Source organism: Aulonocara stuartgranti, assembly GCF_965226115.1.
Source record: "Aulonocara stuartgranti genome assembly, chromosome: 3".
NCBI classification, from domain to species: Eukaryota; Metazoa; Chordata; class Actinopteri; order Cichliformes; family Cichlidae; genus Aulonocara; species Aulonocara stuartgranti.
The window spans coordinates 44,954,081-44,969,080 of record NC_138941.1 but is presented as its reverse complement, the minus strand read 5'-3'; the positions used below and the strand labels follow the sequence as shown (position 1 = coordinate 44,969,080).

Sequence of the window (15,000 nt, the reverse complement as noted above, 5' to 3'; positions counted from 1 at the left end):
TCTAATTTTTGCTTCATAACTTTTGCACTGTCCACTTCCTGCTGTGACAAAACAAATTTCCCACGTGTGGGACTAATAAAGGTTATCTTATCTTATCTTATCTTCACTTCCTGGTAGAAATACAGTGATTTAGCATCCCTCCATAGAACTACATGGAAAGTAGAATGTCTGTCGATTTGGAATGTGAGAGATGACCGCACAGCTGTGTTGGAAGGAATTGGAAAAAGAGAGAAGAAACAGAAACTAAATTATTATGATAATGATTTTAGATTTATTATCTGGATATGGATCAAGCTTTTTTACCTCATGCTTTCATGGTCACTGATCTCTGATGAATTTCGAATCCAGATTTCAGCACCATTCAACCTGTTTTCCAGTTCCATTCTATTAGTTATTATTACAGCACCAATTTTATAAACATTTACCAGGTCTACTCTCCACCAAGGGTTGGATTCTACATTGGTAAGCGTGCAGGACTCACTTTGATAGCTTACATCTCTGTTTCCAATCAAATGCCTTGCCAGCAAGACCCACATTGTTGTTGATTGAAGATTGGACAGCTTTTTGTTTCAGTGCCGTGTTATAAAGGATGACCAATGATGTGACAAGATGGCGCCAGCAGTATGCACGGCGACACGTCTGTCGACATTGCGTCCGTCAACTCTTGTAGCTTGGCTTTGGCTTCTGCTAGCTTTATCCTTTTCTATATTATGCCAAAATGCCCTTGGTCTGCGTGTGTACAATCACCAGCTACTTTTAAATGGTAAATGGCCTGTATTTGTATAGCGCTTTACTTAGTCCCTATGGACCCCAAAGCGCTTTACACTACATTCAGTCATCCACCCATTCACACACACATATTCACACACTGGTGATGGCAAGCTACATTGTAGCCACAGCTGCCCTGGGGCGCACTGACAGAGGCGAGGCTGCCGGACACTGGCACCACCGGGCCCTCTGACCACCACCAGTAGGCAACGGGTGAAGTGTCTTGCCCAAGGACACAGCGACCGAGACTGTCGGTGCCGGGGCTCGAACCGGCAACCTTCCAATTACAAGACGAACTGCCAACTCTTGAGCCATGATCACCCCACTTTTAGAAATCAAAGCATCGTATGATCTGGCTCTTAAACAAACAGCGATAGGAGATGATTATGGGCCTCCTCCACCACTTTTTGAGCCCCGTATTCCAGCCTATCTGTGCCGACACTCCTACAACACTTCGTGGAAGAAGCGCCCGAGGAAACGATAAAAGCGAGCTGGTACACTCATCAAAGTCAGAGCTCTTCTCCGTGATTCCCGTAGAACTACTGGACCAGCAGAGTTTATCTTTAGATGGATCCTGCCTGGACCCGTGGATGCGGTGTGGACCACAGAAATCTTTGCACGCTTAACTGAGCCAGAGCATGAGATGTTAGGATCTACACCCTTCAAATGGCTCTACTAAATGTACGATCTTTAGCAAACAAGACGTTTTGTAGTAAATGACTTCCTAAAGTCACAACAGCTGGACTTTCTGTTTCTGACAGAAACATGGCTTCAACCCGGTGAGTCTGTAGCTTTTTCGGAACTGGTTCCTCCTGATTGCTCATTCTTCAGCCTCCCTCGGTCCTCTGGTAGGCGGGGAGGCTTAGCCACCGTGTTCAACCCATGATTTCATTGCCATCAAAAACTACAGCACGATTCATTTTCTAGTTTTGAACTCCAGCTGTTTGAGTTACACCTGAGCTCTGCTGCGCCATTGTTGTGTGCCCTCATATACCGCCCTCCCAAGTTTAATAAGGATTTTATCAAAGAGTTTTCAGATTTTATGGCTGGAATTGTTCTTAAATTTGACACTTTTTTAATCCTTGGTGATTTTAACTGTCTGCTGTGACTCTAAACTTCTGGTCAAGGACTTTTTAAATATTATTGACTCTTTTTAACTTGACCCAGTGGGTTACCAGTCCCATGCATGAAAAAGGTCACACACTAGACTTGGTGCTTTCCCACGGGCTTGATGTGTGCATCACGGAAATATCTGAGTTGCGCATCTCCGATCATTTTCCTGTGTTGTTCACTCTAACGCTGCCCTGCTCAGTAGACAAGCCGTGCGCCCCAGCGCCCAAAAAACTAGCACTTAATGCTCTAACAGCGCCCGCTTTTTCTGCTGCCTTTATGGACTCTGGAACAATGAACTCCAACTGTAAAAGTGTCAAGGACGTTTCAGACATTCTTCATTCTACCTGCACTGATATTTTGGACTCGATTGCTCCGTTTAGGACTGTGTGCACCGAAAGAAGATGGAAAAAGGACAGATTGCACATTTCTCTACAGATTTTAAGGTCTCGTCTTTCTGCTTACCAAGAAGCTGTAAAAACTGCAAAGACACAATTTGTCTCAAACTTAGTGTGTCACGGTTGTGGGTCGGTTCAACCCAGCATTCTGTGTTTATTATGTTTTGGTTTATTCTTGAATGATCGTTTTGTTACCTTTGTGATTTGTTGGTTAATTATTTGAATTCTATGTTTCTGTTTATTCATGTTTAAGGATTTGTTCTTCGGTTGTGTCTCACGTTAGTGTTACCGGCACCAGACCTAGGGGAATCTGGACCGGCAGCAAGCGGCACACAGGCTAGAGAGCACTGCGTAGCCAAATATGAGCAAACTGTGGATTAACCCTTGTGTGGTGTTCATATTTTTGTTACTCAGCCAGTGTTCATGGGTCTGGTGGACCCGCTAGAGTTTTGGCTTTCGAAATTAACACTATCAAACAATTTTATGTTAAATTACTCAACAGATGTTTACTTCATCCCAATTACAAGCCATATGAACAGCAAACATGGTTAATTTTTTCCCTTTACCTTTGTTAGATCATATTTATGAATCAATGTGCTTCTCGTTTTTTTTTTTTGTTTTTTTTTTTATAAAATGTTATAAAAAAATAAATCAGTTATAATCAAGTGGAGTGAGTGGAAAGACAACACATTTACACGTGAAACAATATGTTTCACAACTAAATGGGATCAGCTGCTCATCAATGGTGACATTAGGCCCAGGGTTGTAAAACAGGTGGAGGTGGTGCACACACTTATCCCACACTGTCCTGATGGCAGCTAGCTTGTCTCTCTGCCGTCGAGCTGGTCTGTCGTCTCGGTTATCAAAACGGATAATCCTGGAAATTTTGTGGAAATTTTCCAGAGACATTGATGCACGGAAAGGTTCTTGCCGGTTTCTGCATCCCACAGGGATTCTGTGGATTCCCCTTTGGACCTAAAAACTCCTGCAAGAATAAGAACCCCAAAGTAGGCCTTTGGGGTTCTTAGATGAATTTGGTCCATCTCCTTCCACCTCTCTCCAAAAACACACCTTCCTTCTAGATTACTGCAATCCAGAATAATTTTCTGGATGGAATCTGGGATGAAAAGCTCAAATGAAGACTTGATGTCCTGCACATGAGTAACTGTCAGCCGTGTTGGCCCTGGCTTATCACAGTAATAGCTCTGCAGGGTGGCTCATTTCTTGGGCAAGAAGACCATTCAATTTCACCAGTTATTGACATCCATATTTCTTCACTTGCTGACTGGTGGGCTTGTTCTGGTCCTGGAGCTGGCTGCAGATGGGGTACTCGTCTTCGTTTTGTTACTAAATGGTGCTCAACCTCATCCTCTTCTTCAAAGTCCCTGTCAGACTCTGAATTTTCAGAAATGTGAAATATTCTGAAACCTCTTTGTCAACATCATCATCCGAAGCCCCTCTCTCTTCCAAAATCAATTGGATGGCCCTCGCAGCAGATAATCTTTTGCCATCTTGATCAGTTGTGATAAAGAACCACACTGGCAAAGTCTTATTTATAGTATTATGCCCCTAATTTGCAGGAGGGACACGGTATGAGAAAATAAAATTTGGATCCCTCAAGAAAGAGGGTAAAATGTGTGGGAATGTAAGAGCAGACGGTGTTGATAGTTGAATTTTCAACAATGTTGCAACTTTGTGCAGGAGCAGGAGGGGAAGAAAACACTATCAGCAGCACCAGAAAGGAGGAAGACAGAGTGTGGGAACGTAGGACCTACACTTTCAACACTTTTATTAGACCTGGGTCCAGTGGACCCGAACACCTTGTGTGTAATGTAAATGCGTGGGGGGAGGTACAGTATGAGGTCATTGAAAATTAGTTCGGATTTATGTTCTTCACAGAAAATAAGCCAAAGCCAATGAATTTCAGGTTGAAAAAATAATTAATTGTTTCATTTTTCTTTTGAAAAAAAGTGAAAACGGGTCTCACAGACCCGAACACCATACAAGGGTTAATAGAGAGGACACCGAAGTTAGCGTCTTGCTCAGGCCGGAGCTCATTTATTTCTCCACATATACACAATACAAATCACACTAGACCATGCATTCTTCCCATAAAATAACAGAGTTCATAAACAAAAATAAAGTTTCAAAAAGCATTCTCTCAAAAGCAAAATAAATACAAACTAATTCAAAATGACTTTACATACTCAAAACTTAAACAAAACACTCGCGGCTAAAGCATAACAACATACCAAAATAACCCATCTCACATTCACACCTTTCCCCACATTCGCGCCATATACGCTATTACTTTTGAACATGGCGTCCCCTGAACGCAACACAACATGGCGGCAGACGACTGCAAACGTTGTTTCACCAACAAAAAGCTTTCCCCTTAATACATGTACTCAGTACTGCTTGGCTAACACTAAAACAAACACTACAACACATTTTCGGAAGTCGCAGGTTGCCACTGTCATAGCATATACTTATAGTGCTACGTAGCATTATGCCGATGATACACTAATACTCATTACAACAAAATACCACAAAACAACATCATCACTCTCATCTCAAAATATAGCCGAACAGTTGTTACTCAACTTACATGACATTTAGAACCAGTTCGGTAACATAAAAGTTTGTTTGTCAGTACCTGTGGATTAATAGAGAGGACACCGAAGTTAGCGTCTTGCTCAGGCCGGAGCTCATTTATTTCTGAGCTGCGCATGCGCAGAGCCTATAGCTAGAGTCTCTCTGGTAGTTCCACAGCAGTGCAAGAACACACTAGAAATCCATACGTCAGAACGCTGCTGATGGCACAGTTGTAGAAGTTCAACATCAGAGATCTGGGAATGTGTGCGCTCCGCAGTCTCCTCAGGTAGTAGAGGCGCTGTTGGGCCTTCCGTACAACTGAGGTGATATGGTTGCCCCAGGACAGGTCCTCGGTCACAGTTACCCCCAAGAATTTAAAACTGCTCACCCTCTCCACCGCCTCACTGCCAATGAAGAGAGGCAGATGGTTGTTATGACCCCTCTTCCGGAAATCTACAATGATCTCCTTGGTCTTTTTGGTGTTTAAGACCAAGTTATTGTCGTGGCACCATGACTCTAGTTGTTGCACCTCTATCCTAGTTTGTCTCATCATTGTTGGATATAAGTCCGAGCACTGTAGTGTCATCTGCAAACTTAACAATGAGATTGGACGCGCAGGAGGAAATACAGTCATGGGTGAAGAGAGTGTATAGCAGAGGGCTCAGAACACACCCCTGAGGGGCACCGGTGTTGACCACAAGGGTGGAAGAGGTGTTCTTACCCACTCTGACACTCTGTCTACGGTTAGTGAGGAAGTCCACAATCCAGTTGCACAGAGAGGAGTTAAGTCCCAGTTGGTGGAGTTTGGGACGGAGTTTGTATGGCCGGATGGTATTAAAAGCCGAGCTGTAGTCTACAAAGAGGAGCCGTGCATAGGTGTTCCTGTGTTCCAAGTGCTTCAGTAATGTGTGCAGCACTGTGGCGATCGCATCCTCGGTTGACCGGTTCTCCCTGTATGCAAACTGGTGCGAGTCCAGGGATGGTGGAAAAGCAGCTAAGACAATGGAAGAAATGTGTCCTCACAAAGAAAAACCTAGTACAGGCAGATACCCAACCTGAGGTGTCAAACGGAGAGTCTGACACACTATAGGGCTAATCATGGAGCCGTAAAAAGGAAACCAGCAAGGACAGGGATCGAATAACCGAGTGGTAACTACGCACCACAGAGCCAGGCGTGAACCAGCAAGAAGAAGCTTGCAGTAGAGGTGCGAAGCCTATGCTCAAGTTACACAGAAAAACTGAGTCACTGACAGGAAGCATGGCCTTTCGTGCGGGATCATCTCCAAGGGCCAGAGCAGAGAGAGTGTGCTAAGTGACAGCTACTTCATTGCATTTTTAAATTGGCATCATGAATTATTGAGCCAGTTGGCATACAAAGAAGGTGCTATTGATCCCTTGGGAGAGAAGCGTGATACTGTTTGGATGAAGACACTTTTCTTTTTAGCTGGCATGACACCTTAGCTGCTACAGCAGCCCATGACAACAAAAAGAGGGCGAGGTGTCACTGGGATTCAGGTGAAAAGAGATGAACCGCTCTCGCTGAGTGAAAAGAACAGTGGAACTCAAGACGTCGGCTAATTGATGGAGGAGATTCAATCCACCTAATTGAAGGCAAAACAATGGATGACGCCTAAAGCACTGTCAATCCATATGTGTTTCTACAGACTGAGTGGGGTGAGGCAAAGGATTACCACTGAACTCTGAGACCATCCATTGGTATATTAAAGTTCCAACTTCATTTTCCTCAGAGCTTGACATGGACACCTACGGAGGAAAAACTATCACACGACACTGACACGTTTGACAGAAGTGGGCTTTTGATACACTGTTTTACTTTGGTCTCTGTGGCATCACCAACATTTAAGCACTGAAAAACAACAACTACAAACAGCAGTTTGCATTTATTTAATAATCTAGAAGATAACATAATACATCAACTATGGTTACTTCTGAAAAAAAAATCAAACATATCAGTTAATATATATTTTGCTAGTACCTTAGTCTGTGCATGAGGCTAGAGTAACAAGGGCTATAAATTACCTTTTTTTTTTTTAAACCAACGTTATTGCTTTTGTGCTCACAGTAGAGCTGGGCGATATGAGATTTCTTCATATCACGATATGTTTTTTTCATTTCAGGCGATAACGATATCTATCACGATATAAGCCAAATAACTATATTTGTAAGATTTAAATGTGCCGTTGCTCACAAGTAAAATGTGAAATAATCAGCAGCTTGTTTTTATTTAAATATTTATTTCCCATAATAAGTTCAACAGGGTAGATGTACTTAAGGAACATGAGACTTTTTCAGATAAATAAAGGCAAATATTGCAAACTACACAAAAGGCAGCCGCTAAAGTGTTTAAGTTTCAAAATAGAACAAACGAAACAGACTACTAAATTGTCAATTCCACTTAGAAACAAAATATTAATTCTAAAAATAAATCTTAGTTTGTGTTACAGAAGAACAGACAAAACTGACTAACTTTTGTCAATATCAAATAAACTGAGAACTAAAAGGAAATTCTCAATCTCTCCTTGTTGTATAGCTTAGCTTTTCAAACAGTTTTAACAGTTACTTTAGTCTGACAAAAGCCGAATGACGAATTAGCGCTTCCAGTCAGACACTGAGGCTACGTCCACACGTACACGGGTATTTTTGAAAACGGAGATTTTCCGTTTTTGTTTTAAAAAATAATCCCGTCCACACATAAAGGCAGAAATGAAGGAAAACGCTGCTATGAACATGCCAAAGCAGCAGGTGGCGCTAGATTCCTAACCGTGCAGAAATATTGGCCAATCAGAAGTCTAGAAGCCTCGGTGGGAAAAAGTAAACAAAGCTGGGGCATAGAAGCAGAACCGAGTCATATGTGTGGAGGGACAGTAACTGTGTGTATATGTAAGCATTTAAACACTGCAGAGAGTAGAATTAACAGTATTGTAGAAATTCATTTCACCGAAACAATAACGTGGCGCACAGTGTGACGCATGCACCAGTTCATTGTATTTCCAGACTTGCTTTCGGCACAATTTACAGTGCACGCTACTCTGTTTTTTGTCAGACTTGAAATAGCCGAAATACCTTCACACTACGGAACTTCTATGGCTCTTCCGTTCGACAATCTCTCCGGCGTTGGAACCATTATCTGTTTTCTCTTCGGTCACGCTCGGTTGATTTTTCTAGTCGGCACACTCATTTCCTCCATTACCCGCTGGCTGCTTCCCAAACAAACACACGTGCGGCTTGGCACTTGTGCTGTACGTTACAAGTCACGCGACGTGACGCTGCGGCTGTGATTGGTTCGGCTCTGCGCTACTTAATTTGGATTGGCTGGTCTTTTTTTTTTTTTTAAGAGGTCTATCGCGATAGCTTAATTTCTCTATCGAGTAAAAGTTATATCGCGATACATATCGTTATCGCCCAGCTCTAGCTCACAGCTATAAAAAGTCATGTTGAAAAATAGGTAGTTATGGCAACTAGTAGTCTTGCTAGCAGGTCATTCTACCATAGCTAGCTAGTGCTGCCTTTTCCATGACTTAAATGGGAACTGGAATCCAAAGTTATCCCAGACAGAGAATACCCTAACACCAAGCGATATATACAAAATAACTAGGGGTGGGGGTTTAACGTGCTATTTTCGATTAATTAGTTTGAAAAAAAGTAAAGCATCTAAATGCACTTTGCATTACAAAGGAAAACTTTTGTCAATGCATGATTTCATGGTATACCGATTATGCTAGCAGTTTGAGTACCAACAAAAAGTGTCAGCAGACCAAACTTGATGAAATGGCTGGCTTCAGGACCAGAAACCAGAGGAAATTAATAAGTCAACATCGGACAAAGTTGCAAATTCTCTCGCAAAATGGATTGGTCTGGACTGGAGACCACTGTCAGTGGTAGAACATAGGGGGTTAGAAAATGCGCTACAGATTCAGATGAGGAAGCCCTGTGTAACCATCAGCAAGACAGACTACAGTGGTGGTCCAGACGAGCAGGGACCCACCCACAGCTTTCTGTCCTGGCCTGCAACTATTTGATTAGTCCTGCCACTTCTGTCCCATGTGAGAGACTTGCAGGTCACATAGTAACAAAAATGCGAACTTGAGCTCTGAAAATGTGAACAGGCTAGTTTGTCTAAGGCTACGTTCACACTGCAGGCGAAAGCGCATCAAATCCGATTTTTTTTGACCCTATGCAACCCATATCAGATCATGGTATGACAGTGTGAACGACACAAATCCAATATTTTCAAATCCGATCTGGGTCACTTTTGTATGTGGTACTGAATCCGATACATATCCGATGTCTTAGAATAGTCATGTCGCATTAAATCCGTCTTTTACGTCACCGACACAAGACAGACGCCAATTATCAGCTCCGGAGAAGCACCCAATAAGACATCGCGAACGCTTCCTGGCCATCCAGCGTAGATGTCAGTGAAACTGTTGGGAAGACAACGTTGGAAAAACGTGAACATTTTATTTATACTGTATAATCTGCAGATTCTGACAGGATTCTGCGACTATCCTTTGAAGCACCGCTCCTCCAAAACAGCAATAAGGATAATTATTAGGTTATCTACATTATTATGTAAAAAACAAAATAACTTGGGAAACGTAAAGTCCAAAGTCTTTATATTAACCCTTTAAGACCTACCATAGAACCAAGTCCGCCACAGCTTATATTATATTTTTACATGCTGTAGAGCCATTTTTGGGAGCTTTTCAAGTTGCTATACATCAATACAACCATTACAGCCTAAATTTTAATAATATGCATGCATAAAGTGCATAGTAATTACATAAATTGCAAAAAAGTGCAATAAACTACAAAAAAAATTAAAATCGTTTTTGTTTTTTTAACATATATTTCTAGTTAGAGAAATTTAAGAGGCTTGTCCCTCAAAACTGTAAATACAAAAAAGTTGCACAAAATAGTTTCCCACCACAGGAAATTTATTTTGAGTGTCTTCATAGTTTTATTTTTGAAATACACCAATTTCTATACACTGCAGGAAAAACGAAAATAAATATTATAGTGCAAATTTGCAAAAAAGCAGCATGTGCATCAAAATAAACTATTTCCAGCAGTGCAATATGAGTCCTAAGCATCCCACAAACGACACAGAAAGTCATGAAGTCAAACATAACTTTTCTTTTGCGATTAATCAAGATTAATTAATTACAAAATATCTAATTAATTAGATTTTTTAATCGAGTCCCACCCCTAAAAGTGAAAAAACCAGGGGTATTTTACTGTCTCGTAGTGTTAGGGTTGTTTTTTTGTTTCAATCGCTGCACAATTTCTGCTCCAAAAGGCTTGGCAGTAACAGCAGATTAGAAATACTGGAAACTTATTACTGTAAATGCTGCAAAACATTCTTCCCGAGTTCAACAAGCAATTCACCTGTTGCCTGTGGCAAGATTACGCACAACTGTTTCCAGCATTCCCAAGTTTTGTAATTGTCTGTGTAGTCATCACCTCCCCCTCTTCTCACTCAGCCATTACAAGATATCTCGGAGGCAATAAACCTGTATTCTTCGAAGCAGGCACCCTCCGAACACCACAACAGAGGTTGCTGGAGGCGGACTGCCTGCTTTCACATCAGGGGCTTGTGACTCAGCACTTAGTCACGGAGCAGGAACAGAGAGGAGTACCTGTACAGCAACAATGTAAACGGTCTTCAAAAGCAGGATAGTAATTTTCACTTTCCGTGCAGCGAGACGGTCGGCCCTGTTTGCCTCTTTAAATCACTGAGTGGCGTCACTGCTGGAGCAGAAAGATTCACTTGGTTCTTTGGTTTCCAGTGTATGCACACACACACACACACACACACACGCTGAATAACACGAGAAAAGTGCTCAAGTGGAAGCAATTTGATGACAAATACAAATAAATGAAAATTGCAACACAAAAACAGAAGCTTGAAAAGGCAGATGTATAAGTTCACACAGAAAGGTAGTTGTGAAAAGTATGTCAAGACCATCAAAAAGCTATTCTGAGAATTCGTGGTTGTTCATTAACCTTACCTAAATAATTTACACTGTTACAGCCTGGAGGGAAAACAGGGTTTAAAATATAAATCTGTCAATTTGATCTGACCAGAACAGAAACAAAGCAGCATTCATAAAAACAGAAGTTTAATTCTACGAATAATAATTATTAATGATGTTTGTGGGAGACAATGCAGACACACGCACACACAGAGACAAATGTGTTGTTCGTGCCAATGAGGTGTCTTCATCTCCATAAGGACAGCAGGCCAGACGGAAATGAGCCCTCTGTTATTTGGACTGAGTGTTGTCATTAATTCTGTCTGCATCAAACCCAGCACATGTTATTTACACTAAAGACCACAATCTGGCTTTGAAGGACTCACTGAGGGAGGGTGTGTGTGTGTGTGCGTGTTTGTAGGTGGAGGGTAGGGGTGTCTTTTTTCAGTTGAAGGCAGCCTCGTGTTAAGTCATCCACAATGACTCCTGAGTGCCAAGCAGCTTTGTTCTTCTCAGCGTCTATATCATTTCAATTCTAGTCTATCTAGTTTTTTTTCCAAAGCTTGTGGCTTAGCTTGATTTTATCATGCTTGGTCTTGCCATAACAAATCTAGCTAGCAAAATACTATACTCATAGCAACAAAATATGCCTTGGAGAGCTGCTACAAACTTTGTTGTTTCAAATAAATTGTAATTTTTTTTTCTTGCTTTAATTCCTTCCTTTGTTTTGGCCTTTGTAGTGGAGCATAAAGCTTTTTAATTAAAGGATAAATCCAGTTCTAGATCTTTTCCCCCTAATTCTAGGACTCACTCTTCAAAAGTATTAATGTTCCACTCAAAAAGACAAATCTGAGGAGCGTAAACTCCAACAGGATTAATGAGTTAGTTGTGTGTGTAGAGACCAAAGCCAAACTTTTAAGTGTCGTTAAGAGGACCTCTTCTGACCTGGTTAGATTACCATGGTAACTGCATATTTAAAGATGCATAATGCTGCATATTTATTTCTATTCTTAGAGTTTCCTACTGAAATCAGCTGTACAAATCACTAGTTATTTTCCTGATGACATTATCAAGAGCAATACAGATTCTCAGTTGTAGGGATATTTTTTATTTCCAAATCTGTTGAGCCAAACTTTGCTAGATCAATATCCATATATTCAAATAGGAATGCTGAACAAATAAGTATATTTTTATGCAAGCTCCTGATTAGCTGGCTGGTATGTTCCACACTTGTGATACTGCTTAAAAATCAAAGCAGCCATCTTTATTTGTCACAGATAACAACCATAAAAAAAAAAAGACTTTCACTTCGGCTTGAATAAAAAAAATGTTATTTCTATATATCAGCCATTTCCCCTGGTGTTAGAAATAAATGGCAGCAACGAAAGAGCACTTAGTGATACAATAAACATGGGTTAGGATTAGAATTTACAAATTTACAAGTTGCTGCCTGTGGACATTTGAAATGTACTTGGCAAACTGAGTATAATCCATTTTCTGAACAATAAAACAAATGTGCCCTTTTATGACCCTGATGAACAAATCCTGGATTAAGAAGGAAAGGTAGTAACTGTTGTTGTTATGCTGACTATGTCTAATTGCTCTTTGTGTAGCCCCTCACCCAGGACCATGGTAAACCCTACCAGGCAGCAACAACGCCCTGACAACATAGCTGCTGGGATCCCTGGGACACGCAAATCGCTGCACCATGATAAGGTAGCGATGCACTGTACAAAAAAAATGTATATTGTATTTTATATGGAAATTTAGTTGACTTCACATTAATATTTTTTAAATAAAGTATAATTTATATATAATTAAAATTTAAAATTTATTTAGAAACATTGTTGTTTCTAAATAACACCAGATAAGAATCAGCTACACCATTTCCCTATCCACTCACACTAACTTGCATTAACATCTGTTTAACTTACCAGTATCAAATCGCATCTTAAAGTGTGATTTCATAGCAGAATTAACACCGTCACTCTCCGTCAGTGATTTAATTGGAATGTTTATGTTTTGTTTCTGTTTTTTTTTTCTTCTCGTTTTTTTTTTTTTTTTTTTTCCCTCCTCTCTTTTCCCCCTCTTGGTTTTATGCTGCTCACCCCTGTCCTTGGTTTCTTTCTTTATTCCTTTCACTGCCTCGATCACCTGCTTCGACACTCATCCACAAACATCCTTTATTTCGACACATACGCACCATGCGCTCAACGGCAGCACATTTACATCAGTCAGACAGCGCACACAGTCATATAAGATACACACACACTTAAGCCAAGCCTACTCATATTAGTAACTATGCATACACAAAGTCAGACTCAGGGAGCATCTCGCCACACATTTTTTCTCTCTCTCCTTCTCTTTATTTATGAACAAGTGACGTATTCTCTCCACCTGTCTAAGCGACGCACACAGCATACATCCCTAGTTATACACAAACATCTATGGGTACACTGAGGTTCATTACATGGAATATAAATGGAGCTGGCTCCAGAGAAAAGAGGTTAAAAATATTTAACCAACTCAAAAAACTACAGGCGGATGTTGTCCTATTACAAGAGACCCACAGACCTCTTAGAGGTTCGAATGAACTTAAAACACCTGAGTTTCCCAATGTGTTCTCAGCTTGTTATAATTCTAGACAAAGGGGAGTAGCAATTTTAATACATAAAAATATTAATTTCACAGTACTCGATACAGTTATAGATCCAGAGGGCAGATTCTTAATCATTAAACTATCTATACGTGATAAAAAGCTATGTATTGCAAGTGTATATGGTCCAAATGTTGATGATCCCTCATTCTTTCACGGTTTTTTCAGTGCACTCTCTGAACACTTAGATGGCACACTTGTTCTTGGAGGTGACCTCAACCTTGGACTAAATGAAGACATGGATAGGCTCAATACAGCGGGAACTCAGCGTAATTGGCAGTCCACAAATATAATCAAACAGTATATGAGTGACTTTGGTCTTTGCGATGCATGGCGCTCCCTTCACCCCACCAGTAAGGAATATACTTTTTTCTCACATGTCCATCACTCTTACTCTCGTCTGGATTATTTTTTGGTCAGCAGCTCACTGCTGAACGACATTTCAGACACTGAGATTCACCCTATAGCTGTCAGCGATCATGGTCCTGTATCTTTAACACTAATGCACAAGAATAATACTACGCCAAGAAAAAACTGGAGATTTAATATATCACTACTTAAAGATGAAGACTTTATTAAATATTTTAAAAAAGAGTGGACTTCATATTTGGACTATAATGACACTCCCGAAACATCAGCTTCTGTTCTATGGGAAGCAGGGAAAGCTGTGATGAGAGGTAAAATAATTTCTTTCTCATCACATAAAAAGAAAAAAGAAAACAAAAATATTCAGGAATTAGAAAAAAACATCAAATCACTAGAAGAAGCCTACGCGTCCCACCAAGATCAGGAAACATTGAACAAAATACGCAAAACAAAACTAGAATTAAATGAGATAATTGATAAAAAAACAAAATTCTTAGTACAAAGACTACGCCTACAAAATTATGAACATGGTAATAAATCCGGTCAATTTCTAGCAAACCAGCTAAAAATAAATAAAGAAAAAACAACTATATGTGCTGTTCAAGATTCATCTGGGAACACATTATATGAACCGATACAAATAAACAACATTTTCAGGGATTTCTATAAAACGTTGTATTCACCACAAATAAACCCATCTAAAAAAGAAATTGATCAGTTTTTGGACAACATAACTCTTCCAAAATTATTGGACACTCAAGCAATGGCACTGGATTCACCACTGACACCAAGTGAACTCCAGGAAGCCCTGATAAGTATGCACAATAATAAGGCTCCAGGTCCAGATGGCTTTCCTGCAGAATTCTACAACGAATTCTGGTCGATTCTAGCACCAGTTTTCTACAGAACGTTGTTGGAAATTAAAGAAAAGGGCAGACTTCCATCAAATATGAATTCTGCAAACATTAATCTCCTGCTAAAACCAGGCAAAGACCCTGTATATCCCTCAAGCTATCGTCCAATATCCCTTATAAATGTAGACCGTAAAATAATCTGCAAAGCTCTCTCAAAGAGACTGGAGAAAATAACCCCCCTCTTAATTCATCCTGAC

At 40.5% G+C, this 15,000-nt stretch overlaps 1 long non-coding RNA gene across 1 annotated transcript in view; it reads left to right on the top strand.

Moving 5' to 3' along the window:
• Positions 1-15,000, top strand: part of LOC309703992 — a 444,269-nt gene that overhangs the window by 414,116 nt on the left and 15,153 nt on the right. Inside the window, exon 2 of the long non-coding RNA XR_014276103.1 lies at positions 12,481-12,583. This is a non-coding gene — a long non-coding RNA (uncharacterized lncRNA). The remainder of the gene's footprint in view (positions 1-12,480; positions 12,584-15,000) is intronic.